General features: G+C 38.3%; 1 protein-coding gene across 5 annotated transcripts in view; it reads left to right on the forward strand.

Moving 5' to 3' along the window:
* Positions 1-24352, forward strand: part of MAP4K3 (mitogen-activated protein kinase kinase kinase kinase 3) — a 205515-nt gene that overhangs the window by 25071 nt on the left and 156092 nt on the right. Inside the window, exon 2 of one of the 5 annotated variants that reach the window (XM_067007731.1) lies at positions 4096-4150. The exons of the other annotated variants lie outside the window; for them this stretch is intronic. The gene's annotated coding sequence lies outside the window, so the exon portion shown is untranslated. The remainder of the gene's footprint in view (positions 1-4095; positions 4151-24352) is intronic. 5 annotated transcript variants of the gene reach the window in all.

A 24352-nucleotide genomic window follows, 5' to 3' on the forward strand; every position in this document is an offset into this window, starting at 1 on the left:
CTAAGTAATTTAATTACAGCATTACCTTGGAGCATTCTTTGATTATGTATTGAGTTACGTGATTCTTGATAGACATTTAGAAGATCAGAAAATGATTGCAGTCCATGGCCAAATAGAAGAGGCTTTTTAGAAGAAACAGAATGAAAGCTGGGCTTTAAAATGTGATTTAGATTTAAATTGGTGAAGTGCAGCAACACTGTAGTTGAGGTGAATATTGGAAAATGAAGACCTGCTAGGTGGAGGAATAAGTAAGAAGGGATCATGCAGGAAACAGGTCAGACTGCATCAAATGATTTGTATTGGAGAATAATGGAGAATATTGAATATTAATAACAACAATAATTACAATAATAGCAAATAGTGTTTATGGAGTACTTACTATGTACTAGGCATGCCCCTGTGTAAACAATGCCTAAAAAATCCAAGGGTGAATGGTAATGGTGTGAATTAGATTAATGACAGGGGAAGTTTTGGGCATAGGTGGCCTGGAGAGGTGGGAAACTTGAGTATTTAGATTTTGGACAGATCGATTGAGAGAATATATTTAAGTAGAAAGGTGTTGTCCCATTACCCTCCCCATCCCCATCCCTAACCCCACCCCCTGCAGTGGTAGACTAGCAGATTTGAAGGGACCAGTGGGGACATATGGTAAAGAAGGAAAGAGTGCACATGAGAACAAGAATCCTTCAGTGATGGGAGCCAAGAGAAGGGATATCTTTTGCCTGGAGTTTTCAAATGAAGAAGAGCTCTCATCTGACTTCCTCCTCACCTTTAATGTCTAAGGGATTCAAAGAATTCAAGATTCATGGTTTCAGTCTTTCTTTTTTTTTTTTTTTTTTTTCGGTACGCGGGCCTCTCCCGCTGCGGAGCACAGGCTCCGGACGGGCAGGCCCAGCGGCCATGGCCCACGGGCCCAGCCGCCCCGCGGCACGCGGGATCCTCCCGGACCGGGGCACGAACCCGCGCCCCCTGCACCGGCAGGCGGACTCCCAACCACTGCGCCACCAGGGAAGCCCGAGGTGTCATATCTGAGTGAGTGAGTGAAATATGCCATGAAAGACCTATGCTGTAAGTACACATGTATGTGAAAGTTATTGTCTTTAGGAAAAGGTTTGGTATTACAAGTTACTGAATATGTTCTAGTTGAAACAGTTAAGAATAATGGAGAGATAGTAAGAAATTACCCACCATTGTTGTTATCAGAGTTTTCTTGCAACACCTGTGCCTCCTTAAAATCCTTGTTTGGGTTCCTGTATTCCTTTCAGTGCCTCATGAATTGGTGACTTATGATCTCCCACTGTCCCTACACAGGAAGAGTCACACTTCTCTCCCTCCATGTCATCCTTAGGAGGTGACAGAGTTGATGGAAAGAAGAGAACATTGAAGGTACCAAGTGATAGGAAACCCAGATGGACATGGTCATTATTAAAACTTGCTCATCTTTCCCTTCTCTGCTTCTTGCTGCATCTATCCCCACCCCCTGCTCCTTCACCCTTTCTCCCTTTAATGAAAACTCAAACCCCAAACCTTTAAAGAGGGTTGAGTAGAGACTATAAAGCTTTTTGCAGAAACAGACCACACACACAGTTATGTTTACTTTTTGTATGTCTTTCAGTTTGAACAGTAATAGGTCAGTCACTGTGATTTCTATTTCATAATCATTATGTTGACATTTTTCTTTGGGGTCTCATGTTTCTAGTTAGTGCTGTGATGTTCATTCGCTAACACTACTGTAGTCTGCTGATCGTATAAGATGTTTTGATTTGGAACATAGACTTTTTTCTTCTGTAAGCTGTGGTTACATGAAGCTTGACAAACTTTTTTCTTTTAAAAACCAAAATTGAAGGTTACTGGTAATTACTGGGCAGAGTTGCTATTTTTACAAAAGGTTTGTATTGTTTGTGTTGCGATTTCCTTAGCTGCTTCTATCACATTATAATATAGTATTTGAATTAAAATTTAAAGAACATTTCTATAACATAACCTATATTGTTTTATAATAAGTGATCATACAAAAAGTGTGAAATTTAAATCTGTTTTATAAGATTTCAGACAAAGTACTTTAAAAGTATAATTTAACTTATTTTGGTGGGTTTTGGAAAAGTCTGGAAACCAACTTTATAACGGCAGTAAAGGGATCTGGGTTTTCTAGCAACATTGTTTGCAGAAATTATTCATTTACCTGATATGATCAGCTGTTTTAGGAGACAAATACCTTTTTGTTTATCTGGCCAAGGTTTAAACTCACCTTTTTAAACTCATACCATTTTAGGGCTTCCCTGGTGGCGCAGTGGTTGAGAGTCCGCCTGCCGATGCAGGGGACACGGGTTCGTGCCCCAGTCCGGGAAGATCCCACATGCCGCGGAGCAGCTGGGCCTGTGAGCCATGGCCGCTGAGCCTGCGCGTCCAGAGCCTGTGCTCTGCAACGGGAGAGGCCACAGCAGTGAGAGGCCCACGTACCACAAAAACAAAAACAAAACAAAACAAAAACTCATACCATTTTAAAAATTTAGTTTATTTTTTAATTCTTTGATAATTGAGATTTTAAAAAAACTTATTTTAAGAATATTCTTAGATTTATAAAAAGTCACAAAAATAGTAGAGAGTTTCTGTAAACTCCTCACCCAGTCTCCCCTATTGTTAACATCTCACATGACCATGGTACGTTTGTCACAACTAAGGAACCAACTTTGGTATGTCACTATTAACTGAACACCAGCTTTTATTTGGATTTCACTGTTTTTTCCCTAACTTCTCTTCTCTGTGCCAGGATCCCATTCAGAATAACACGTTAGACTTTCTCATCATGTTTCACAGACTTTGTTTGTAATGACCTTAACAGTTTTGAGGAGTGCTGATCAGGTATTCTGTAGTGTGTTTCTCCATTTAGGTTTGTCTAATGTTTTTCTCATGGTTAGACTGGGGTGTGAATTTTGGGGAGGATGAAGTATCCACGCTATTAATTTGACTAATCCCTGGCGATGTTAACCTTGATCACCTGGCCGTGGTGATGTTTTCTAGGTTTCTCCACTATGAAATTACTTTTTCCCACCTTTCCGTGTTGTGCTGTCTGAGAGCAAATCACTAAACACAGCCCCACACTTAGTGGGTGTCGAGTTAAGCTTCATCTTTTTGAGAAAGGGAGTAGCTACATAAATTACTTGGAGCTTTTCTGTATGGAGATTTGTATCTTTGCCCCTCGGTTATTTTATATCAGTATGGATTTATCAATATTTATTTTATATCCTAGGTTATAATCCAATACTCAGATTGCTCATATTGTTCCAGCTTGGCCATTGAGAGCTCTTTCACATTATCTCCTATATCCCTTTGATATGTCCCCATCATTTTGTTTTGAACACTTCCTTACTCTCTGGCAGTATAAGTTATCTCAGGCTCATCATGTATATTCCCTGCCCCAGCCTTATGATCAGCCATTTCTCCAAGGAGCCCAGGTTCCTTTTATTGGAGAGTAGTGTAAGAAACCAAGATTTGGGCTCTGGGTGTGATTGTTCTTACTGGTGTGTCGTTTCTTCTAGGACCTCTCAGTAGATGGATCTAGGAAATATATATATTTATATATAATGTATAGTTAATATATAAAATATGTATTATATAATATATATTTATAATATATGTTGTATATAAATATATGTATTGCTGGTTCGTGTATACATACATATCTATAGTTTTTTCTGTATTTATATAACTGTATCCATTTTAAGCTAAAGTTGAATTTATACTGATGTCTTTGAATCTAATCCAGTCCCACATGGTTCATTCTAGCCTTCCCCAATGCTATCTGTAGCCTTCTTCTCTAATAGTAAGAAACCTGGCTCCCACCATCCACCATCCATTTATGTTTTTGTTCAATTTTAGTATACCTATACAGCTTTTGAGGAATTGCCACAACTCTCTTTTACAAGTTTTCAAACCAAACTGTTCTCATACTTTAAGTCGCTCATTTACTCTTTGAAATAACAATTATTATATATCATGTGCTAAGCATTTTTCTATGAACTTTTACCTATAATAACCAGTTTTAATCTTAATCCATACGGTGATGTGGGATCTTTAATTATCCCTATTTTACAGATGAGAGTAGAGGGACACAGAGAGCTTTGGTGATTTGCCCTAGAGTTCCCAGCTGGTAAGTGGCAGAGCAGCAGTTGAACGCACAGTCCACCCGCCTGTGGAGTCCATGCACTCAGCTACACTGCCGAGATTAGGTGTGTCAAAACACAGAGCTATACAACCATTGTGTTGGTTTCTACTTTTAAAAAAAGAATATTTTTTTTGCCAAGGAGGGAGGATTGGAAGTGGTTCAGTGATATCAGAAAAACCCCAGAGTATCTCACTGGACATGAGAGGGGGACAGTGGTTAGAAGAGAGTACATTTCCTTAAAAAGGCAACCATGCAGTGGGACTGTATATTTACTAAAGGAGAAGGTTTGTTATCTTCTGGTTAGTTGAGATTGAGTTTCTGAGGAAAGTAGTTTACGCTTTGGAAAATGTTCCAGCGTGAAACATGGACAGCTCCCCCTTCTCCACCCCAAACCTTCCACCATTGTTGCCAGAGTATTATTTTTTCCTTCTAGTAGAAGCTTGTGGTTCTCACCCTCTTCAGATTTGTCCCTTGCACAGAGGGGAAAGGAGTGGGTCAGAACTGCAGTTAGCAAAGGTGTTTAGCTGGCCACTGATCAAGTCAAGAACCCAATCAATTGAAGGGATTTCTTTATTAAAAGAACAGAAGCATCAAATCTGTTGTATTTCACCAGAGCCTGTTTAGCTTTTGGTTTAATTGGTCAGCTTATATAGAAAAGCTTAGTTATTCTGGAGCTTTATTTTCAGACACTGCCGTCCACCCCCCCTTGCCCCCTTCTCCCAGCCCCAGCTTTTGACTTAAATTTTTTTAACGGCTTTATTGAGATTAAATTCACATACCATACAACTCACCCCTTTATATATATATATATATATATATATATATATTTTTTTTTTTTTTTTTTTTTTTTTTTTTTTTTTTCGGTACGCGGGCCTCTCACTGTTGTGGCCTCTCCCGTTGCGGAGCACAGGCTCCGGACGCGCAGGCTCAGCGGCCACGGCTCACGGGCCCAGCCGCTCCGCGGCACATGGGATCCTCCCGGACCGGGGCACGAACCCGCATCCCCCGCACTGGCAGGCGGACTCTCAACCACTGCGCCACCAGGGAAGCCCCAACTCACCCCTTTAAAGTGTACAATTCAGTGAGTTGTACAACGATCTGACTTAAATTTGAGTTTTAAAATCAGAGACAAGATAGAGATAGAATTTATTCTTCCGTATTCATATATTTTATATAATTCATAGTTCTGTTTTTACATTAAGTACTGTTAAGGCATACCAAAGGTGACTATTATTGCCTAACTTTTTTAACTTTTAAGGATTGGAGAGACATTAAAAGCCATTAGAAACTGTCAGAATGTGGCTTAGTTTGTTTAGTCCTCTTTGAAATAATGTACATAATTGCCTTGTTTTCATAATTCCATTTTCCTTTCTTTACTGGCTGTCTCCTTTTCTCCCACTCACTTTAAAGGGCATTCAATCCTGTAAACGTGTTTCAGCTAAGTCATAATTAAGCTGAAGCTAGATTCTGTTTATTACTTGTCTACCAGTAGATGCAAAGGGAAGTGATCTGAAAATTCCCATTTCTTTAGTGTGGAACATGTCAAATTTCTTCTGTTGCTTAAGAAGAGTCAGATCAGTTAGCATAGCAAATCTGAAGGAAACTTTAATCATTAATTCTGATGCTTGTTCAGGTGGGCAACATGCTTTTAAAATGACGACCATACATTTGGAACTGTTTGAGAACTGTATCTTTTCAAAAAGCACTTTACTTCCTAGAAGGGCTTTGGACTTTACAAGTACCGGCTGTCATTTCACAGAAAAGAGAACCTGATTGTGAACCACAGCCAAGTTGTGGGCCATTGCCCCTGGCTCGTAGAATTGCTTATAGACTCTTGAACTTCATAGTTCTTCTCAAAATTGTTGGTGACATTAGTTAGGAATCTCTATGAATTTGGTGGTTTCATTTCAAATAAATGAATTACCATTTATGTAATGAATTACCATTTACACGATATTTGGTTTTCATACAACATTCAAAGTATTAGATTGGTACATACTCTTAAAAGAATTGAGGCACAGTTGGCAGGGTAGGAAGTAGAGATCTGCAAATAGGTGGCAGTGAAGGTGGGGCGTGGGGGCAATTTCTCAAAAACATTACTGACAGATTTTCTTAAGAATACATATTCTTCTGAAAAGTTTGCCTAATATTATTGTAAGTAGTGATTTTGAGTTACTGCTTGCTTCTCATTTCCCCCAGAATGATATGTAAAAACTATTTAATAGAAGACTTTAATGTAAAATTCTAAAATTCCCATACACTGGGATTTGAAAGTAAGATATTAATGTTAAGAGCAGGATTTTCTTTTTCTATTTCTTTTTCTTTTTCTCTTTCTCTTTTTCTTTTCTGCATCTGGGCACCACTAATGTTTAGAGAAGATTGGTGCCTCTCTTTGCTTCTTGTTTTTGGCTTCTGATGCAGAGGTTGGGGGGTGTGTTTCTGGTTTCCATACTTGTCTGTTTCTATAAAGATTAGCAACACGTTGCTTGTTGTAAATGTATCAAGACAGAAAGGAACAAAATCATATTTAACTGTGACAGAAAGTTTTAATGCTGACCATGATAGTCACGTTGTTTGGCTTGCAGATACTCCTCGAGCTGCTCTTCTTTTGGGGTCCCCTTGGAAAAGTATAATGGGAAAGTGTGAATAACTGTGTGTGCTGTTAATTTAAAGATGCAGAAACTGATATGAGGGGGAAAGGAATGATGTGCTTTGGGAATGTATCAGAGTCTTGTACGTGCTCTGTAAGAAGCAGGAGATTAAAGCCCCCATGAGTGGCAAAGTGATCCAAAGCTGGGCGTTCCCAGGAACTTCTTAGTCAGCGTGTATGTGGTGCAGCCTGGACATCTTAATCCAAGAACTCTCCAGGTAGCTCTGGGAAAGACAGTTGCGAGCAGACTCCTTTGTCTGGTGGCACAGTGTGCCTGCCTCTACCTGGTCTTGCCTTTCTTATGAATTTTTCTGATTGTGTTCTCTTCTGTTTAGTCCGTGTTCCTGACACCTGCACATCTACCGTGTTTGCTGTTCCATGTGCAGCAAATGGATTCTCACGGTTAATCTCAGTCTTTGTAGTTACTGGCTATGACCCACTTTTGGCTGTTAGTCTTTGGTTTCATGTATTTTGTGGTTGTGCTTGTTTTTATCACCAATACCAGTATCTGACCGCTGACTATCCCCAGTGCGTCCTCCAGGCTGCTCTGGAGTTTTCAGATCTCTGCCCTGATCTGGGCCCCATCCTCCAGGTGTGAGGATAATGGGGGAGAGACATTGAAGAGAACCTTGGTTCTGCTCCTAGCTCCCGCAATACTTAGATAAATGATTGTGGTTCAGTTACTTAACTACTCAGGGCTATTGTCTTCTCATCTCTTGCTAAGTCCTCTTTAGTGTGTGTTGGAACTTGGTCGTTCCTGTCATTCATTATCTTCTGGTCCGAGGACGTGACGTTAGCTTGGCTCTTTCACTGCCACTGTGTGCTCTTTGATGAATTCCTTTATATCCTGGGTAAAACTGAACATCAGGATACAGCTTCTCCTTTTGCTAAGAAAAAAACCATATAATCCTTTGTTGGGTCTCCGTACTGGTAAATTCAGGGAGGTAGACAGGAGTTAGTTACGTGTGATAGACAATGAGAAGATGCAGGAATCTTTAGCCGTGCAGCACCATTTGCGGGATCTCAAGTTCCCTGACCCGGGATCGAACCTGGGCCATGGCAGTGACTGCACTGAATCCTAACCACTAGGCTACCAGGGAACTCCCAAGAAATCTTAAAAACTGTTGAAATAGCAGTTTAGTATCAGACAAGTAGATACTGCTTGGTTAGATGGCTACATAGTTAGGAAGTTAGCCTCTTGAACTGGTGAGTTGGATTTGATTTTTTTTTTTTTTTTTTGCTGTACGCGGGCCTCTCACTGCCGTGGCCTCTCCCGTTGCAGAGCACAGGCTCCGGACCCGCAGGCCCAGCGGCCATGGCTCACGGGCCCAGCCGCTCCGCGGCACGCGGGATCCTCCCAGACCGGGGCACGAACCCGCGTCCCCCGCATGGGCAGGCGGACTCCCAACCACCACGCCACCAGGGAAGCCCTGGATTTGATTTTAAGCTCTGCTAGTTTTTTAGCTTTGTGACCTTGGACACTTAATTTATCTTTGCTCTACCTGGTTTCATTTGTTAGATGAAAATGATGAAATAGTACTTACCTCAAAAGGTTATTGTGAGGTTTAAATAAAGCATTTAAATCTTAGTATTTATTCCTATTACTTATTATGTAAATTTGAGCCTGTGTTCATGAGTCTGTTTAGCAAAGGCCTTCTTAGTATTTCCAGGGGTTTTTTTGGTGTGGGTTTTTTTTTTTTTTTTTAATTTGTCTGTACACGGACCTCTCACTGTTGTGGCCTCTCCCGTTGCAGAGCACAGGCTCCGGATGCGCAGGCTCAGCGGCCATGGCTCACGGGCCCAGCCGCTCCGCGGCATGTGGGATCTTCCCAGACCGGGACACGAACCCGTGTCTCCTGCATCGGCAGGCGGACTCTCAACCACTGCGCCACCAGGGAAGCCCCTGTTTTTATTTTAGTATCAGCCTGTCTCAGTCATACTCTCTCTGTCACATCATCCAGGTTTTGTTTGTTTGCTTTTCCTCCTATATAGGACTAATCAGTCTGATTTTTTTTGCTTGTTTGTTTATTTCCCACAACTGGAATGTAAGCTTTGTGGGATCAGGGACCTTCTCTGTCCTCTTCATTGTTATATCTCCAACTTCTAGTGTAGTCCCAGGAACAGTAGAAGCTCAGAGGAAGACATTAATTGCTACAGTTACCTGTTCAGTGTATCGCTGTGGGGAGATGGCAGTGACTGCAGCTAGGAATTGCGGGCATTTCGCCTCCTCTAGAGCTATTTTGTCCTCTTTTTTCCAAGTCCCTGACCTTCTGGCCATCAGGTGACTTTGCCTCTGGAAGTATGTTCTCCTCTAACATGATTCTTACCTCATTTGGTACATTAGTGTAGTTTCCCGAGATTTCTTTTCTGGAACATTAGATTCTTAAAGTGATCCTTAATTAAAGGATTAAAGATTCTGTGGTCAAATGAATTTGGGAAGCGCTGCTATTCCCTTCCTCCACATGGAGATTCACATTATATATTGGCGTATTAAAGACTCTGAAAAGTCCTATGATAGATGTACTTTTAAACTTTGATCAGTTATTTTCCTAAATTAATTGATCCTAAATGTAAACACATTAATTTCTTAATTTCTTTTACTTAATGACTATAATATCCCAATTCCACAGAACACACTGGGAAATGCAGGGCTAGCCTACTTCTATAGGCCTGCTTTACCCTCTCTCAGTTCCTTCCTATGTAAAATTATAAGGCCAGGAAAATTAAAATGAAGTGCCTTAAGGCATTCATTGTTGTCAAGCATTTAAACCTCCTTCTTTAGTCACCATGTGAATATGGTAACCAATATCGTTGGAATCTGGAGGTGTTATGTCTCCCTATCTGCAGACTTACAGATTTTTTCAGTGCTAGTAGTCCCAGTTGTTCTTTCCCTTAGATTTGTTTTTTCAACTCAAGAAGACTTCTGTGCCCATATGTAGAACAGAGATACCTGACATACCTAGAACAAAGTGAATGATGAGCCCTTAACGGATAAAAATTCACTGGTTCCATCCACTTTCTCACCAATTGCACGTGGTCATCAGGGGAATGGACTTCCAGAATTTTAACATTATAGTTTTACCATTTAACAAAGACACTAAGCATATGCTAACAGTAGCTTTGTGTCCCAACACCTAGCACCATACCTGGCATGTATTTGGCTCCCAATAAATATTTAGTAACTGAACCAGACACTGAAATCATACACCATTCTTTACTCGTTCTCATGTAGTGAAATGGAGACACTGGTTAGAGAGGGAATATGAATTGGTGCACTCAATCTGGAATATGCATCACAAATTTACAGTATAATTTAAGAAGGAAAAATGTAAGCAAAACACCTGCATTTATACCAGAAGTAAGGGAGTCAAACTTACTGTCTCTCTGTACTGTGCTTTCAAGTTGGATCTCAAAAAGCAGCCTTTGCTAAAAATAGAGGTCAAGAAGATTTTCTTCTCAGATGTAGATGTCCATTTATTTCCCAGTCCTCTTAGGAAATCCCTCTCAATTTAAGGCATAAAATTATATGGAGTATATCTTGCTTTAAAAAAATTACTGTTTAGGGGCTTCCCTGGTGGTACAGTGGTTAAGAATCTTCCTGCCAATGCAGGGGACACGGGTTGGACCTCTGGTCCAGGAAGATCCCATGTGCTGCAGAGCAATTTAGCCCATGCGCCACAACTACTGAGCCTGCTCTCTAGAGCCCGTGAGCCACGACTACTGAGCCCCCGTGCTACAACTACTGAAGCCTGTGTGCCTAGAGCCCGTGCTCTGCAATAAGAGAAGCCACCGCAATGAGAAGCCCACGCACCACAACAAAGAGTAACCCCTGCTCGCTGCAACTAGAGAAAGCCTGCGCACAGCACTGAAGACCCAACGCAGCCAAAAATACATAAATAAAATAAATAAATTTTTTAAAAATTAGTTTAGTTACTGTTTTATATTTAAGAGAATGTTGGCTTCTGTCTATTTTTGTATAACTTTAAGTAAAACGGTATAATGACCTAAAAATCTGCGTTCTTTTAAACACCTTTTATTATTTCTAAAAGGTAAATGCCTATGTGAATGATATGGTGTGGTCATATTTCATCTGAATGAAAAAATAATAAAGAAAAGCACTGCCAGAACATCAGTGTCATATATGATATATATATATATATATCTTTAATGTTATTATTTCATATAGCCTTTTATAGACTTCAAATGGCTATTCCATACACTTTGGTTTAATTGCTAGAATAAGAAAGTTTCATTTTTGAGAAGCTAGAAAGAGTTTCAAAAGTTAGAAAAATGTTATTATAGTTTATATTATTAAAAGTACTAGTTTATGATATTTACCCAGTTGAAAGTCTTAAAAAATATTATTTTCATTATTAAGTAATGAAATTAACGTTTACCTCTTGAAGACAAATTCTGGTGTTCTTCACACATTGTGTTTTTGTTCCAAAATCAAATAATAAGATTTTTGGCTGTGACAATTAAATGGCTATAATGGTTTTCAGTAGAGTTTGTTATTACAATGTGTGGGAATAGAATCAAAATTTATATAGATACGAAGTTTTACAAACACTTCTAAGTTTTTTCTTAATAATACCACTTTATGATTATATTACTCTGAATTTTCTAGAACTGTGAAATTCTGTTATTAAAATGTGTGCAGGTTGTTGCATGAATAGAGGGCACTCCGAATTCTTGATTCCAACTATTTGTGGCGTGTCCTGCCAATCCAGCGAGGGTTCTTCTGCTTCTGTTACCTTAAAGCAGTGGATGTCCCAAACTGCAAATCAGCCTTCTTGTTAAGACAGGTCAGCAGCCCCTCCTCCAATATTCTAAATTACTGTCCTCCCACCCAGACCTAGATGTAATAGAAATCAAAAAGAGATCAACCAAAGTTATTTCTCTTGATGTAATCAGGAAAAAAAGGGCAAATGTTGGACATAAACAGCATTTTGTGGTGAGAAGTTTTTCAAAGTACATTTAACAGTTGGAATCTCTTTCTGCTATTTTCAGTGCATTGTTGGAATTGGCACTTAGAAACTATCTGCTTAAGCATCATTGACCCTCGTAAAGCTATTTCTTCCCTAAACCACACTGTCCTTATCTTAGGGCCTGTGAATTAGAGGTCTGTCTTTACATTTATTATAGTACTAGGTAAATAGGCATTTATATAGACTCTAACATAATCAGTGATTGCATGTAGAATATGGATAATGATATTGTTTCTTTCTGCCCACAGTGTTAAATTACTCTCTTCCTTGGTTTTTAACTCTGAATGTATCTCAGTGTCTACTATATTTTACTTTTTCCTCTGATTTCTGCTCTCTGCACACTGAATTTTTCTGGAGAAATTTACAAACTGGCTGTTTATACTGAAGCATCAAATACAACTTCAAGTAGATTTTTGTTGAGATTCCCATCCAGTACCTATTTTCATATCTTCAGTTCTGTTTACTCAAGATTCTACATTTGGTTTTTAAAAATTAAATAGAAATTCAACTAATCGTACATGTATTGTGCACTTATTATGTATAAGCACTACCCTACTAGGTCCTGGGTATAAAAATATAATTAAGAGAGTCCAAGAGCTCACAGCCTTAACATGGAAGACAGACATACAAATAAGCCTAACAACAGTATGATTTTATTTTAGAAGTAAATTTTAAGTTCTGTGGTGTGGTATGAATACACATTCTGTGTAAGGATACCAAGAAAAGTTACAGTGTGGAAACAATCTTTAAGGGTTTTTTTTTTTTCTTTTTAAAAAATGCTTTATGGAGGTGTAATTGACATACAGTAAACTGCACATATTTAAGTTGTATGATTTGGTAAGTTTTGACATATGTATATACCCATGAAGCCATCACAGCAATCAAAATATTTAATAAACATATACATAATCCTCAAAAGTTTCTTTGTGCCTCCATATAATCTTTCTTGCCCCTCACCTGTCTTTCCCCTAACTAGTCCCCAGGCAACCACTGATCTGCCATCAGTTTAGATTAGTTTGTAGTTTCTAGAATTTTATATACATGGAATCATAATCATAGAGTATATAGTATTTTGTCCAGCTTCTTTTACTTACCTTAATTATTGTGACATTTATCCATGTTGTTGAGTGTGTCAGTATTCCTTTTTATTGCTGAGTATTGTTTCACTGTAGGGATAGAAGACAATTTGTTGGGGCTGCCCTGGTGTCACAATGATTAAGAATCCGCCTGCCAATGCAGGGGACACGGGTTCGAGCCCTGGTCTGGGAAGATCCCACATGCTGCGGAGCAACTAAGCCCGTGAGCCACAACTACTGAGCCCATGCGCCAGAACTACTGAAGCCCATGTGTCTAGAGCCCATGTTCTGCAACAAGAGAAGCCACCTCAATGAGAAGCCCACATACCACAGTGAAGAGTAGCCCCCACTCTCCTCAACTAGAGAAAGCCCATGCACAGCAGCGAAGACCCAAACACAGCCCAAAATAAATAAACTTGAAAAAAAAATAAGATTAAAAAAAAATAAGACAGTTTGTTTATTCATTCTTGGTTCTTATTCATGCTCTTTTTATTTTATTTTAGAAATACTTGCCAAACTCAAGGTCATTAAGCATATCTCTTATGATTTCTTCCAAAGAATTTTTTTTTTTTTTTTTTTTGTGGTATGCGGGCCTCTCATGTTGTGGCCTCTCCAGTTGCGGGGCACAGGCTCTGGACACGCAGGCTCAGCAGCCATGGCTCACGGGCCCAGCCGCTCCGCGGCACGTGGGATCTTCCCGGGCCGGGGCACGAACCCATTTCCCCTGCATCGGCAGGCGGACTCTCAACCACTGCGCCACCAGGGAAGCCCCCAAAGAATTTTTTGAAATAGTTTTTCAGCTTTGTTGAGGTATAGCTTACAAACCATAAAAATTACCCAGGACTGTATGCAGTTGTGCAGCTCTCTCTACAATCTAATTTAGAAGGCTTCCCTCACCCCTGAAGGTTTCTTTATGTGCCTTTGATCTTAGTTCATTTTGATTATGATGTGCTTTAATGTTCTTCTGCATGTTTCTTGTGCTGGGTGTTAATTAAGATTTCTTGGATCTGTGGATTTATAGTTTTCATCAAACTTGGGGAAAATTTGACCATTATTAAAAATTTTTTTCTGATGACCTAGGCTGCTTGAAGTTGTCCCACAGCTTACTGATACTCTGATCATTTTATTCCAGTCTTTTTTCTCTCTGTATTTCATTTTGCATAGTTTATATTTGCTATTTTTTTTGAGTTCATTAATCTTTTTCTCCATGGTGTCTAATCTGCTGTTATTCTAGCCAGTATATGTTTTACCTCAATTTTGTTAGTTTTCATCTTTTAGCATGATTTGTGTCTTTTTCATATTCCATGTTTGTAGTTAACTTGCTCAATCTTTGCTTTCTTTAACATATGGAATTTAGTTATACTGTTTTATTTCTTTTTGTCCTTTACTATCCTAATAAATTATTATCTATTATTATATTATCTTATTATTCTTTATTATCTTATTTTCTTGACTCTGTTTTTTATCGATTTTCCTTCTCATTTTACGAGCTGTATTTTCCTACTTCTTTATGTGCTTAGCAATTTTTACTGGATTCTAGGCATTGTGAATTTTGCCTCAAGCATGTAAGATGTTTTTGTGTTCTTATTAGTGTTCTTGAGCTTTGTTGTGTGTTGCGGTGAAGTTACTTTGGAAAAAGATCCTTTTGAGGTTTGTTTCGAAGCTGAGTTAGGTGGGAACAGAGCAGCCTGTAGCATAGGGCTAATTTTTCCCAATACTGGAGTAATGTCTTTCTGAGTACTTTTACCCACTGCCTCTTAAATTATGAGGTTTTCTGCTGTGGGAACATGAGCTATTTTGCCCCTTAATGAGCTTTGGGAGTTGTTCTTTTTCCTCCTTTCTGGTGGTTCTGTTTTAGGCCTTATGCACTGGGGATCAGTACTGAGCTGAAAACTTAAGATGCAGATGGACTCTCTACAGATCTCTGAAGCGGTCTCTCTGTGCAGTTCTCTCTCAGGTACTTGTCCTATGAATTCTAGCTGCCTTGGTTTTCCCATGTTCCCAGGTCCATCTCCTCAACTCAGGGAGACCATCAGACTGCATCTGGATTCCCCCTCCCTGCACTGAGGCATGAAAATTTATCTCTAGGCTATAAGCTGGGACAGTTGTAGAGCTCTAGGGTTTTGTTTTTCTATTTTCAGGAAACACTGTAGTTTACTGTCTGATGTTCATTGTCTAAAAACCATTGTTTAAGATTTTACTTTTTTAGTTTTTTCAGAGGGAAGGGTAAAACTGGTTCTGGCTACTCTATCTTGGCCAGGTGCCATACTTTTTGGAAGCTAAAAATCCACTTCATTACTCATTCGTTAAAGGAGGAATTAGAATAAAAATTAACAGTAATCTTGTCAGTGAAAAATTGTCAAAACTATGGATAGATAAAGCAGGATAGATAGATAATTTGCAGTTGCTAATTTATTTATTAAGAAACAAGAAAGAACAAAAGAAATAAGCATTCACCCCAGGAATTAGAAAAAGAGCAAAGTCATAGACACTGGAAGACATGTAAACAAAAAGGAAGGATGGAAATTAAATAGGAAAAAAGAAAGAGAGAGAGGGGCAACTGATCAGTAAAATCTAAAGCTGGATATTTGAAAAGACATGCAAAAATGACAAGTCTGACAAGATCACCTAAGAAATGAAAGAGAAGCATTCACCCCAGGAATTAGAAAAAGAGCAAAGTCATAGACACTGGGAGACATGTAAACAAAAAGGAGGGACGGAAATTAAATAGAAAAATAAAAAGAGAGAGAGGGACAACTGATCAGTAAAACCTAAAGCTGGATATTTGAAAAGACCTGTAAAAATGACAAGTTTCTGACAAGATCACCTAAGAAGTGAAAGAGAAAGCATACATAGTATTTACTGATTGATTATTATTAAGGAAAAAAAGAGGGCATATCTACCAATCTAGCAGATGTTTTAAAACTCATAAGGAAATACTATGAGCAATGTATGCTGATAAAAGTGAAGGCGTGCTAGATGCATAGAGTGTAAAAGTCAAGACAGAGTCCAGGCTGGAGATAATCACAGTATTCCAGAGAAGAGATGATGGTGGCCAGAAGCCCAGGGCACTAGGAGTGGAAATGGAGCAGCAGAAAGATTCAGCAGACATTTACAACCCTGTGAGTGGAGAGGTGGAGAGTGTCGGAGAAGAGTTAAGGTGTTGGGTTATAGGATCCTATCTTGGATGGTATTGTACAATATCATTACACCTGAGGAACAGCAGAAATTGGGGGTGGGTGTTGAATTTGAGGTATATGGGGGACAAGTGGCATTGTCTAGTTGGTTATATGGGTCTTGAACTTTGAAGAGGGGTCTGGGTAAATTGTCTGCTTATGTTGCCACCGGATTGGGTTCTTGTTTCTAAACTCACCAGCTTGTTTTTGTTTTTGTGAACATGCCTTTAAAAGTTCCCAGAAATATAAAATACCTTTTTTATCAGATTAAACCCTCCTCCATATAAGTATTATTTACCCAGTTAGATCTTAGATACAAGAACAAAGATCCTACTTAGAGCAGTCTCTTCTAATAAACACTGAAACGTATGCCTGTAACAGGAACCCTTACATTTTTGGCACAGTTCTATGTATGTACTCAGATTACTCTAAGTGATGTGGCTGTGACTTAGATTCTGATTCTCTGGAAGTCATTGCCAGGCTTATCTGACCCTGATCCTAGGCAGCTGGGGCAGCCTTTACTAGACTATAGTCCTTTCATTTTACCTTTTATTTCACGAATTGGTCCCTAAAATACTTTATAAATGAGCCACTTTCACTTATGCTAGTGAAGTGCTAAATGTAGACTTTTCTTTCCTCTCTTTCTGGTCCTAAACAAAACTCCCAACCACCCCAAAGATGGAAGCAAGATGGTTTCCATCTTCTTTTTTGTCCTCTTTTGGAGAAGAGACTGACAGATACTGGAAGTGGCCTTTCCTCATGCTTTCATTCCTTCACTGGATTGAAGGCTACAGTTTATCGCCTCCACCCTGCCAGTTTTAGCATAATCCCAGCCTGACTTGCACTGAGCTGGCTGTTATTAAAACCTTGATCTACACTGTCACAAGTATTTACTGCCTGTCCCAAGCGTTTGCTCTTACTGCTGACTTCTTGTTGACATGTAAAGAGCAACTGTGTCTCCGACCAGGCGAACAGTGTGCTTTTGGCCACAGAGTGCAACGTGAATTTTCAAAGTGCAAGACGTCCTCTGAATTTAATAGATTGCTTTGAAGTTTGCTATGAGCATACAGACAAGTGTGAGCGTGTTTGTGATGCTGATGTTTCACACGGTGATTAGTATTGCTGTCATTTTAGCTTTCCTCAGAAGGGCTTACACAATGGTCCAATAAATTTTTTTGACCAAACATTAACCAAGCCACCAGTTTCTTTTTATCTCTTTATTTCAAATGTAATTGTTAACTTGTAATATTTTGAATAGGGAATATTTATTTACAGGGTTCAAAATCAAAATGCTATTTTAAAAAATGTATAGGGGCTTCCCTGGTGGCGCAGTGGTTAAGAATCCGCCTGCCAAATCAGGGGACACAGGTTCGAACCCTGGTCTGGGAAGATCCCACATGCCACGGGGCAACTAAGCCCATGCGCCGCAACTACTGAGCCTGCACTTCTAGAGCCTGTGCTCTGCAAAAAGAGAAACCACCGCAATGAGAAGCCCGCGCACCGCAATGAAGAGTAGCCCCCTCTCGCCGCCACTAGAGAAAGCCCACCCGCAGCAATGAAGACCCAACGCAGCCAAAAATAAATAAATAAATTTATATTTTTAAAAGACTAAAATATAATGAAAACAAAGCAGTGTTATTAAATTCCAGCTCTGTAGTATTGCCTGTGAAAGCAGAGGCCAAAATAACCTCTCTTTAAAAAAAAAAAAAAAAAAAAAAAAGGATATACCCTGAGAAGTCTTGCTCCTACCCATCCCTATCTACCACGTCTCCCTAGCCCATTACATGTAACTATTTTTACAAATTTCTATTTATTCTTTCCGACTTCCTTTATGCAAACAGCTAATTCAAATATATATATTCTTGTTTTCCTCCTCCTTTTACTCAAAAAGTAACATACTGATATTTTTCACTTTGTTTTTCATTTTTATACCTTGGAGCTTTCTCCATATTAATACAATAAGATCTTCCTTTTTTTTTTTTTGACTGCATAGTATTCAGTTGTGTATATGCCGTAGTTTATTCAACTAGTTCTCTGTTGCTGAGCCCTTGAATGTGTTCAATCTTTTGCTATTACAATTTTGTAGTGAATAACCTTGTTCATGTGTTATTTCATATGTGTGTAGGTAGGTGTCTTATTTAGATTCCTAGAAATGTGTTTGCTAGGTGAAAGGGTAAATGTATTGGTGATTTTGGTAAGTATTATTATAGTCCCTTCATACAAGGGTTGTACATTTTGCATTTACACCAGCAGTGCCTGAAGACCCTTAGAGCACCTGATTCTCCACAGCTTGGTGAGAGAGTGGTTGGACTTAGATCAGATTTTCCCTCTGATAAGAAATGCTGTCTCATTTCTGTTTTCATGAGTTAGGTTAAGGATTTCATGTTTATGTTACCTTATTTGTATTTCCTTTTTAATGTAATCTATCCATTTTTCTATCAGATTGTTTCTCTGTTTCTGAAAACTATATTGGTCTATTTCTGGACTTTCCATTTTGTCCCATTGGTCTGTCCATTCATTTGCCACTTCTACACTGTTTTAACTCTTGAGGCTTTAAAAAGTGTGCTTTAATATCTATTAGAGTCGTTTGCTCATCTTTTTCAGAGTTTTCTTGGTAATTATTGCTTATTCGTTTTTCAATAATTAGCGCAGTATAATTAGTGAAAACCCGATGGTTGACTGTATGTATGATTGACAAAGTAAACCAAAGCCAGTATCATCAGTAATGGAAAAAGCTACTTACTATGGCCTGGTTAAAACAATTGAGTTAAAGGTGTGTGTGGAAGAGCGAGGGGAGTTGTATGGTAAAATCTACTTTTTATGTACTTGTTTTAGATTTGTCAACAGCAAGTTATTAGTTTTCACTCTTCATTTCTGCAATATTTTTCACACATTGAGAGCCAGGTGCAGATGAGTTTATTGCACATTATGATATTAGTACTTCATTATGAGTTGGTATTATTTCTTGAATGGAAACAGTGGCATCAGCTTTTTTTTTTTTAATGAGTGTCAGAATGCTAGAAAGTTGATTAATTTCAACAGTGTATGGCTGAACTCCTAGTATTGTGTCTGCTGTTAATACTGACTCAGTTGGACTTCCCTGGTGGTCCAGTGGTTAAGACTCTGTGCTTCTAATGCAGGGGATGCGGGTTCTATCCCTGCTCGGGGAACTAAGATCCCACATGCCACGTGGCGTGGCCAAAAATTTAAAACAAAACAAAACAACAACAACATAAAAAAATCCACTAACTCAAATGATAGATTCTGGTTGCTGTCACAGTGGAATCAATGCTTTGTTTTTTGCTTCAGATTATTAAGAATTAGGAGATAAAAATGTTTTTTATTTTTGTGTGTTTGTACTTTAAAGGTACAAAATTTCGGTCAAAAAACATGTTTTACACATAATATCAGATCACAGTTGTATCATTAGGGAATCCCTCCCCGACTTCCTTAGTATCTAAAGAAGATTCTCCTCCATTTATTCTCACAGCACACATCACGATTTCCAGTCCTGTATCTGTTTTTCTTCCATGTTAGACTATCTTCCCCTAAGAGCTCATTGTAAAAAACATCTTGCACAGAGCTTGACACTCTGTATTTGTTAAGTGAAGCAGTTGATGCATTTTTAAGCTTTCTCTAATGTTTTCCTCAAAAATGAAATCTAGGCACAAGTGACATTCACAACTGAATCTTTAATTTTTACGTCAGGCAATTGAAAGTGTATATGGTGTCTGCATAATGAATATTCATTTTCAAAGAATCTTTTCTGAGTAACATTCCTGGTTATGGGTAACTTGGTGATTAAAAGCATAGCTTTTTGGAATCAAGACAGCCTGGGTTCAAATTTGTTAACTTATCTGAGTGCTTGTTATGTCATTTATAAAATAGATTTAATAATGGTGACTACCTCATAGGGTCATTGTGGAATAAGTGAGCTTTACACATAAAGCTCTGACACAATGTCTGGCACATAGTAAGTGCTTGGTAAGATGCCAATCTTTAATGTTTACTGCTGGTATGGTATCATTGTCCTCATGATGTTCTGAGCAGTACTACCATAATTCATATGTTGAATCAGGAACAAAACATTCCCAGGTAGGAAAAGTGTAAAATTACATAAAATGAATATCTTGCTGAGTTAGGATGCTAAAAATATACCATTGGTATGAGTTAATATTTTATTAAAGATATCCCCTCCGCCAAAAAAAAAAAAAAAAACCCTTTTGGGAACAAAAAAACCCACCTTGTTCAAGCATCATTATCTTGTTTTAAGCAGATGTACTTTTTGAAGGTTGTAGGATATTTTATAATCATCAAAGATTGATTATCCTTTTTGAGCTCCTCTGATATTATTAACACACATAAAAGAGGTTGCTGGTTTTCATCTGCTTCACACTAGGAATTGTTACTAGAGTGGAAGTTGGCAAAAATCGCTTTAAGAGCCTGGTATCTACATTGCAAAACTGTTGAAGAGTAGACCATGATCTGAAATGAGTACGTTGACAACGTAACATAATCCTTCTGTCAGTCTCATGAGTTGTTTTTTGCCTTATAATACTTAATCTTTAAATATGCTTACTTTGAAATGCCAAGATTACTAACTGGAAAATACATGTATATTACTAACTGGAAAATACACGTGGTTTAGCAAAGTTGCATTTCTTCATATAAATTTCTGCCTTTTCAGTTAGAAGCCTTAGGGACATTCTCTCATGTTTTCATGGAAAACCATAAAACTAAAATCATTGTGCTTTTATTTGGCTCTATGCGTGATATGGTACCACTTTAAAGCCTTCAGAGATTGAGAATCTGCCAGTACTCTGAATAATTTCGCTTAAATTGTAGCTGAATTGCATCCTCAGTTTCTTGTGTGCAATTCTTTATGTTGTATATAGATTGTTGTGGTGCTTTTAAAAGTTATTAGCACAACTTTTTTACACTTCTGCTCTTTTTGTTGTTCTTAACCATATTTTTTTAAAAAAATTTTAAAGTAAAAAATACTGAGAGTCCCTTCCTTTCACCTCCTTCTTGTTACCTATTGGTAACCACGGGTTACTGGTATGCATACATTTGTAGAGCTTTTCTATATGTATGTGAACTGTCTGTGTGTATGTCTATGTATGTGTATGCTCCATTCTCATACATGTAGTTTTATTTTTAATACTGTATTATCATGCAACTTGCTCTTCTAATTCAACACCATGTTATGGAAATCTCATTATAGCAGTACATAAGGCTTTACTTCTGTGGTGTTTCATAGTATGAATTTACTGTAATTTTATCTGATCATTTTCCTAGTAATGGACATTTAAGTTTTTAGTTTTATTATAAATATTGCTGCAGCAAACATTTATATACATATATCTTTGTACATTTTTTAGAATATTTGTGGAACAATTGTTAGAAGTGAAATTGTCAGGTCAAAGGGTTTGTGTTTTTAAATGGTGATATTAAAAATTGTTCCTTTAAAAATTATTTTTCCAATATATACCCCCATCCTGAATATGTGGGGATGTCCATTTTCCTCATATTTTTTCCATCCTTTCATGTCCTTCATTCATGTCATTCATTCATTTGAATTTTGCCAAACTGATATGCCAAAATAATGTATTAAAAGTGTTAACTTACATTCTTTGATTTTTACTGAGGTTGATCATTTCTTAATAATATTTATTGTTTAGGGCTTCCCTGGTGGCACAGTGGTTGAGAGTCCGCCTGCTGATGCAGGGGACACGGGTTCGTGCCCCAGTCCGGGAAGATCCCACGTGCTGCGGAGCAGCTAGGCCCGTGAGCCATGGCCGCTGAGCCTGTGTGTCCGCAGCCTGTGCTCCGCGACGGGAGAGGCCACAACAGTGAGAGGCCCGCGTACAGCAAAAAAAAAAAAAAAAAAAAAAAAGTATTTATTGTTTAGATTTCGTCTATAAATTGCTATTTAATATCCTCTTTTGTCCATTTTCTACTTAATTATTTTACCATGTAGAATTCTTAATTTGTATGTGGTCAACTATATTGCTATTTTTCTCTGTGACTTATGATTCATGTTATGTTTGAGAGGCCCTCACTCCCCGATTATCAAAATGCACTCTTTTTCTCTAGTATTTCAGTAATTTTTTAAAAAATTCATTTTTGGCTGCGTTGGTTCTTCGCTGCTGCGCGTGGGCTTTCTCCAGTTGCGGCAAGTGGTGGCTACTCTTTGTTGCGGTGCACGGGCTTCTCATTGCCGTGGCTTCTCTTTGTTGCAGAGCATGGGCTCCAGGCACATGGGCTTCAGTAGTTGTGGCACACGGGCTCAGTAGTTGTGGTGCACGGGCTTAGTTGCTCTGTGTCATGTGGGATCTTCCCGGACCAGGACTCGAACCCATGTGCCCTGCATTGAGAGGTGGATTCTTAACCCCTGTACCACCAAGGAAGCCCTTATTTCAATACTTTTGCTTTTTACGGTTAAGTCTTAAAACATCCAAATTTATTTTTGAGTATAACATGAAATAGGAGTTTAACTTTTTTTTCCCAACTGAATAGACAGGTGTTCTAAAAATGTTTTTCATCAGTGATTTAAATTGCTATCTTTATCATATTGTAAATTTGTTCCATTGATCTGTTTGCTTATTCCTGTGCCAGAAATACACTTTTCTAAATACTGTATCTTTTTAGTATATGTTTTAATACTTGGTAAAGCAGTTTATCCTCTTCACTAATCTTTGAAAAATTTTCCTTGGTTAATCACACATTTTCACTTCCAGATGTGTTTAGAGTTTGTGTAATGGGATGTCACGCCCTTAGGCTATTTGTGAATGTTAAGGCTTTTAAGCTCACCTACTCTGCACTTATACAGCAAGGCTTTGATCATATTTATTCTCTGACTTATTTCCCATGTCTGTTATCACTGGCTGTTACTGCCTTTTACCTTTTCTGTTTACCATTCCATTCTCCTTTAGCTGCTTAACAGTACATCCACTCAATTGGGTTCTTTGCTTCTGCTTTTCAGCTTTTGTGTGGAGCGTCTAAGCTTCTCTACATCTCACTGGCCAAATCAGCAAACAGACCATCATAGTACATCTAGTTATGATCTTAGGTTTCTTAATTCTCAGCCCTTTCATTATTGCTGACTACTTAAAGCACACTTCACAAATGCCAAGCAAACCTTCTTTTAAAAAAAAAATCATGCTTTTGGAGCTATTTGCTCAGATTTGCAGGAAGTCTGTTCTAATAACTGAGATATTATTGGATAGTCATTATGGTAGCGTGTTTCTGTCATGCACAATTTGAGATAACATACTTACTTGTTTTGCTACCCTTGCCCTAACTTTTCAGCTAAGTCCTTAAATGTTGTATTAGGATATAACAGGCCAAGGTAATCAGGCCAAGTTTGGAATTAACTGGTACGATTAACTATATAGTCTCTACTGTTGGATAACAGCTTCATGTAAATTTGTCTTTCCAAACCAGATAATTTTAAAAGATTAAAAAAATTTTATCTAATGATTATTTGGTTTGTGCAAATGTTATCTAACTAGACACCTATGAAGCTCCTACTTGATTTTAAGTGCTTTCTTAAAGAAATTGGAATTAACAGTTTTTCCTAAATTCACCTAGTATAGTCCATTTAAAGCATATAGATTTCTCAATATTTTCCCAGTTTATCCAAGTTTTATCCACTGAGTTGAGACAGTGGAAGACAAAACTACTGACTAATCCTCACAACTACAATAAGGTCATTTACCTTACTTATTATCTTCATTTTGCAGATGAGGAAACTGTAAAAGGTTAAAGAACTTGCTCGGTGTCATAGAGGCTGCTAAATGTGTTATGTATGTATTCATAATAAATGATGGAGCTGGATCCAACCTCGTAGAACATACCAAGAACCACGATGCTGTATTGCCTTTATATATATATTTGTTTGCAGTTTAATGGATTCAAATTCCATCTGACTCAGGAACGTCCCTTTCCGGACTTTGGGAGGAGGATATATAACTGGCCAAGGGTGTCAGAAACTCATTATCCAGTTTCCTTACTTTAGCCCTTGCAGACCTGTGTGAGATTATCATGGGAAACCACAAGCTGTCCCGCCAGAATGTGGTACCTGAAAATAATATTCGTCAGTACTGGCGAGATCAGTTTGTTATTGTCAGCAATCTGGGTTTTTAGCCACTGCCATGCCTGTTTCTGTTTGGTCTTGTCTTTGGCCTCATGACTACATTCTCCCTGTCTTAGCCTCTGAACTGGTCTTCTTTTTTCCGTAATCTGCTCTTACATTTCTTTTTCCTGTCCATCTGGCCAAGCTCTTTTTGAGGATA

The sequence above is a fragment of the Kogia breviceps genome, chromosome 11 (assembly GCF_026419965.1).
Source record: "Kogia breviceps isolate mKogBre1 chromosome 11, mKogBre1 haplotype 1, whole genome shotgun sequence".
NCBI classification, from domain to species: domain Eukaryota; kingdom Metazoa; phylum Chordata; class Mammalia; order Artiodactyla; family Physeteridae; genus Kogia; species Kogia breviceps.